The sequence below is a fragment of the Suricata suricatta genome, chromosome 1 (genome assembly GCF_006229205.1).
Source record: "Suricata suricatta isolate VVHF042 chromosome 1, meerkat_22Aug2017_6uvM2_HiC, whole genome shotgun sequence".
NCBI classification, from domain to species: Eukaryota; Metazoa; Chordata; class Mammalia; order Carnivora; family Herpestidae; genus Suricata; species Suricata suricatta.
The window spans coordinates 87925654-87932169 of NC_043700.1; positions in this window are offsets into that span (position 1 = coordinate 87925654).

Consider the following 6516-nt stretch of genomic DNA (forward strand, 5'->3'; position numbering starts at 1 on the left):
AAGAAAATGTCTGTTGCTTGGACCATGGTGGTGACAATGAATAAGAGCAGCTATTTTATTTTTTCTTTATGTTTAATTACTTATTTTGAGAAAGAGAAGGAGAGTGTGTGCATGAGCTGGTGAGGGGGAGAGAGAGGAGAGAGAGCATCCTAAGTAGGCTTAGCACTCTGAGTGCAGAGCCCAATGTGGGGCTCCATCCCATGAACCATGAGATCATGGCCTGGGCTGAAATCAAGATTTGGATGCTCAACTGAGTGAGCCATTCAGGTGTCCCAAGAGTAGACATACTTAAGAGTCTCTTAGAACTGTAACAACAGGCTGTTTCTTCACCTCTACTAGTTTAAAAGAGTAGTTTTCCCATGTAGATTAGTATAAAGATTTGATCCTAGTTCTAAGATTAATTTAGAAAGGAAAGACCTTCAGTAAGTACAAACATTGGTAAAGACCACCAACTTGTTCTGCTTGCATATGTTAGAGATAATAATACTTTTTTTAATAAAACATCTTTGTCTGTCTTGTTAACCAACAGAAACTGCCAGAGTCCAGCTCCAGCAGGTCCGGGGTTCCCCTGAAGGATGCATGGTGTCCACATGAAAGAGATGGGAATCGGCAAAGGGGGAAGAGAATGAGAGAGTCACAAAGTTCTTTCCAATCAGCAGGCAGGCAGGCACCTCTGGTCTCCAGTCAGGCGTCACTGCATTTCTTGCCTGTATCTCTGCACTGACCTAACAGACTTTTTTTTTTTTTATTAAAAAGGTGTATGGGATACAAAATAAGAGTGGCAATTTCTTAGACAATGAATCCTGATTGACAAATTCATTGGTATGTAAAAATTTCCCAGAACATAGACTGCTAGAAGACTCATGCATAATCTTTATCAGTAGTGATTATTGTTGGTTTTTTAGATGCTTATCAAATGGGGAAGGAATGTGCCCTCAGTATTCAAATAAAAGGCAATGTTTTTAAGAGAGTAAAAGCAAAGGTTAGTCCTTGTGAGCAGGGTTCAATAGCCTGTTTTCTTGAGGAGATAGAAAACAGGTTTCTCAGGAAATGTAATATTTGCTCCTATAAACACAAAAGAAATTTCTATAATCTCCTTCACACGGTACAACTTAGCATATTTTTAGCATTAAGAAGGCAAGTCACTCAATGCCAGGGGGCAATGTGTCTTGGGGTTGGTGCTCAAGCAGAAATGGCAGAGTGATAGACAAACAGAAATGGCGGAGCCTTGCAAACCCGCCTTACTTCACAAAGATTTTTTCTCAACTTATGAGCTCAGAAACTCGCTTCCTGCAAGAAACTCTATGGAAGGTTCCCAAAGAAGTACTGTATTTAATTGCTCCACAGTCACTCCATTTGGAATCTATGATCTTTTAATGGTAGTAATTTCTTTTGTGATAAACCAGTTGGCCTAAATATAATAATTTCTAATTGTTTGAACACGATTTGAAAAAAAAAAAGCTTGAAATGATAATGTTCTCTTTGCCTATTTCTTTCTATATTTTCTCTAAATTGAATGGACAGATTTTCTTCTCACAAATGTATAAGTGTATTCGAATTCATGTTCATGGAAGCATTTGAATTAATAAGAATATTTTACAATCAAAATTAAATTATTATAGTGGCAGGAAATTACTGAGTATACAGAGCCTATCAACTTCTGCTTCATTTCTCTTCTGGGAGCATGAAAGTCAGAAAAGTGGAAAATGGGCCTACGAGCAGCAAGGAGGGCTATAACAGGAGAACTAAAAATTGAAGCAAAAATCATAGCTTCCCAATGTCACTGCTACTTTAAAAAAAAGTCTATAAATCTATACCAAATTATAACATAAAAGATTATCTAAGCTTAAATGCAAAATTAGTGCACTTATATCCATATATCTCAAGACCACTAATATGCCTAACAGAATTATGTTTCTAAAAATAAAGGAATTGACTTTTTCCAGTAATTAGAATGGTTGACAAATTCCAGTAATTATGTAAGTGAAGTCCAGCCTTCTATGTTTATAAGTATCCTTCATTGATTCTCCCATTGTTTATTCCATGGGTCTCTTTGTGTCCTTTCTCCATTGCTACCACAAACCAAATATCCGACTGTGGTTAAGTGCAGATATGTTACTGATGGCTTCTGGTTAGTGCGGTTTAACAAGTAGAGATCCCAAAGAAATTTATCTCAGACACCCCACCCTCACATAAACTAGGACACTTGACTTAGTAACATTGTACAAATATGCTTCTTTTAGTCTTCATCTGCTTGATATACCAAACTGAAAAATACCTAAATGTCCATCAAGAGTAGGATAAATCGGGCACCTGGGTGGCTCAGTAGATTCAGCCTTCGACTTTGGCCTCCGTCACTCTCTCACAGCTGGGGAGTTCAAGCCCCACATCAGGTTCTGTGCTGACAGCTCAGAGCCTGAAACCTGCTTTAGATTCGGTGTCTCCCTTGCTTTCTGCCCCTGCCCTGCTTGTGCCGTGTGTATCTCTCTTTCAAAAATAAGCATGCTATTTTAAAATATTAAAAAATATTTTTAATAAAAGGAGTAGAATAAATATATTATAATATATTAATAAAATGACATTACACAATAATGGCAATGGAAAACTACAATATACAACAACAAATAAATCTAACAAGCAAAATGGGGAAAGAAGTCAGACACAAAAGAATAAATACTGCATTATTATATTTAAATAAGGTTTCCAAACAAAAAACATATCAATACTGTTAGAAATCATAACAGTGTTTATTGTTGTGGGGGAGAGTAACCAAACGAATATTTTGGAAGGCTTCTGAATTATTGTCCAATTCTATTTATGGAAATGGGTTCTGATTACACAGGTGTGTAAATTGTCTTAAAAATGATGTTTAATGTATTGTGTACTTTTGTGAATATGTGTTATAACTCGATAGATGTATAGCAAAATAAAAAAACATAATCCCAAAATATTAAGTAATATATTTTCCCATCAAGATCTACTCTACAGGGACACCTGGGTGGCTCAGTCGATTAAGTGTCCCACTTCAGATCAGGTCACGAGATCACGGTTGTGGGTTCAAGCCCTGCGTCGCACTCTGTGCTGACAACTAGCTCAGAGCCTGGAGCCTGTCTTCAGATTCTGTGTCTCCCTCTCTCTCTGACCCTCCCCTGCTCATGCTGTCTCTCTCTCTCTCAAAAATAAATAAAACATTTTAAAAAATTTAAAAAAGATCTACTCTACAAAAAAGGCTGTGTTTTTTAAAAAAGTAAATCAAATTTTTATTTGATTCTTGTCAAATGTTATTAAAAATTAAAGAGCCAAGCTCTCTAATTGAATAAAAATATAACTCACCAAAAAAGGAAAATGTTAGATTCAGCAATTCAAAATAGGTTGTCTCAAAAAATTTCCAAGTCATATTTTTTCCAGAAGTTTAAAAAATAAATATAACACATATTTCTATACAAATATAAACTTATTATTTTGACATTTGTTATTTTCTGATGGTGTGTGTATGTTTTGACTGGATTTAAAAAAAATCATTTAGCTTAACTAAAGACATATCTTTTTTTCTTACACCATTCTTTATCATTAAAGGCTCAAATAGGAATGAATATCTTGTCAAAGACATGTTACATTCCCATTTATCAAATACATATTACCATTTATGTGGAATTCAGATCCTGAAAAATGTATTTTCTATCAATAAAAAACAGGCATAGCTTATGTTATCTTAAGACCTTTTAAACTTGAAAACCTCAAATAAGCAGAACGATAGTTATTATAAAGTAAATAGGCTTATTAGAGCAAATATTTCACTTATAAATATTTTATATTGAATGTTATATATTTTAAACATCGATGCGAGCAAGAGAACATCTCCCCAAAATAATTTTGTTTAAGAAGTCTGCTCCATAAAACATGGTCAAACCCAGTTCTGATATATCACCAAAGGTGTCAAAATATAGTTACTATGTGGTTATTAAAATGAACATTTTTTTAACTTTTTTGATAATAGACCATATTTACAGGATTGATTAGTTAACTAAACAAAATGAAATGACATTTGGATGTTAAGGGAGGGTTGGCAAATATGACGTTGATAATACTCAGAGTCACAACAAAATTAACTCTTTAAAATAAATAATAAATCAACCTAAGTAAACGAGGCAATATTAGTAAATGTGACAATAAAATTTCTCATCATATTCACTTACCAGCAGGAACAGGCTGTAAAGTCCAGTTCTTTCAGATTCTGTCTTTAAATTAAACATTAATATCAAAATATTATAAAAGATGTAATCTCTTTTTTTCATAATTCTGGTTTAGAAAAATCACTCCTGTTAATTGCCTATAACTGAAATTCTCCACCCTAAAATTATATAATTTTTTCCAGTGATTTATACCACTACTTTTATATTTATTTATTTATTTTAAACTATTTTAATTCTATTGAATTAAAATTGGAATATAGCATTATATTCTCTTCAGGTGCACTACAAAATAATCCAACATTTATATACTTTGCAAAGTAATTATCACAAAGTCTAATTATCATTGTTAACATACAGTTGGCAGGTCACTCTTCCGGAAGAAGCTCTGGCTCATGAGATCCCTCCCTGTTGTGTGTTGTATCTGGGTGGGGGTTTGGTGACATCTTGTCTCTGCCTCTCTTATGCACCTCAGTGTGACCTCTTTATCTCTTGTGTAAAAAGCTGGTCGGCCAGCTTTCTGTTCTTTTTCATATGTAGTTGTACATCTGGTGTGTTCATGAAAGGAGGTAAGTTCAAGATCTTCCTATATATCTATCTTGAATGGCCCTGAAAATCAATTGGAATTTAGTTTTAGTGTGTGCAGTGAGACAGACTTCCAGATTTTTATTGTTTAAGAGATTTGTAGTTTGTCACAATGTGCTTCTCTTTTCCTGACAATGCCACCTCAACGATGTACCAGATGTTCTTATATATTTCATTTGCTTCATACATAATCCATGTCCTTAAACAATTTGCATATTTGTGTGCCAGTAACCAAAATTATTAGTTTAACCTTTCAACTTTACATTATATTGTCCAATTTTTTTCTCTTTTCCCCTATTTTAATTTTTTAATATTTTTTTCTGTTTTTTTTAATTTATTTTAGAGAGAGAGAGAGAGACAGCATGAGCAGAGGAGGGTCAGAGAGAGAGGGAGACACAGAATCTGAGGACAGGTTCCAGACTCTGAGCTAGCTCTCAGCACAGAGCCTGATGCCGGGCTCAAACCCATGAACTGTGAGATCATGACCAGAGCTGAAGTCGGATGCTTAACCGACTGAGCCACCCAGGCACCCTCTATTTTTGTTTCTTATTTGAATTTTATAATATGCTTTCCCAGGTCCAAAAAAAGCTCATAATTAAAATTACATTAAATTAATTAATATGAGAACTGACATATATAAAGTGTTGAATTTTTCTCTCTGAAAACACTTTACATCCTGCCATTTACTTATGTTTTTTATTTGATTAAATAAGTAGAATTCTAAAGCTTTTTTTTGGGGAGGTTAAGGTTCTTGTGGTTCCTTAGCAATTTTAAAATAATTAATTTATTACTTTTTATTACTATTATGATTAGGTTTCTTCTTGTTAAAAATTTTAACCCATTATTGTTGATAAAGATTAAAGTTATTACGATTTGTATGTGTTTTGTAACAATGAATCCTACATACACTTGCTATTGAATGCCTTATTTTTTCACTTGATTATAGTATTGATTTTCCAAACACTAAATAAATTATATAAAATAATTATACCTTTGTGTCATTTCTATTATTTTAATTGATTTCTTTTCTCTTGACAGCCTAAATTTGCTGGTAATTCCAGAAAAAAAGTATGATAAATAAAAGTTGTGGCTTTGAGCCTACTTGTTTTAATTTTATTTCATACTGATTTATGCTTCAAGTATTTTAACATTTAGACTTTAGCTTCTAGGCTTGCCCATAGACAGACAGAGGGATGGAAGCTATAGAACAAAAGAGGAAGTGAAAGTGAGGGAATGTGCAAGAGAAAAGGATAAACAAAATGAAGAGAGATTTGGTCAAGAGGAGAGAGAAAAACAAGTTTTTAAAAAATTAGTCATTTTGAACTTCTCAAATAACAAGCTTTTAATGAGCATAACATACTGAAAATTTTAATGTATTACTGTGATTTTAGTTTATTTTATAATAATTGCCTACTTTGTTTTAATGTATTTGTATGACTATCTGTAGTATCTTATGACATCTGCCTCAGGTGGAACAAAGTAGAAATATTAGGGATGTGCTGTTATTAACAATGCTGTTGATGATGCCACCTTTACTGAGCTAAAAAAAAAAAAAAAAAAAAAGGTAATCATGGTTAAGGGCCGGGAGGAACATCATAGGATTTACACAGGTAATTGATGCAGATAGAGATAAATTATAGCAGATGGGTAAGGTCATCACAAATGGCGTCGATTACAGACTGGATGCAATCATGCTCTTTCATGCCATCACCTCTGCATAAGGAATAAAATTTAATTTTGT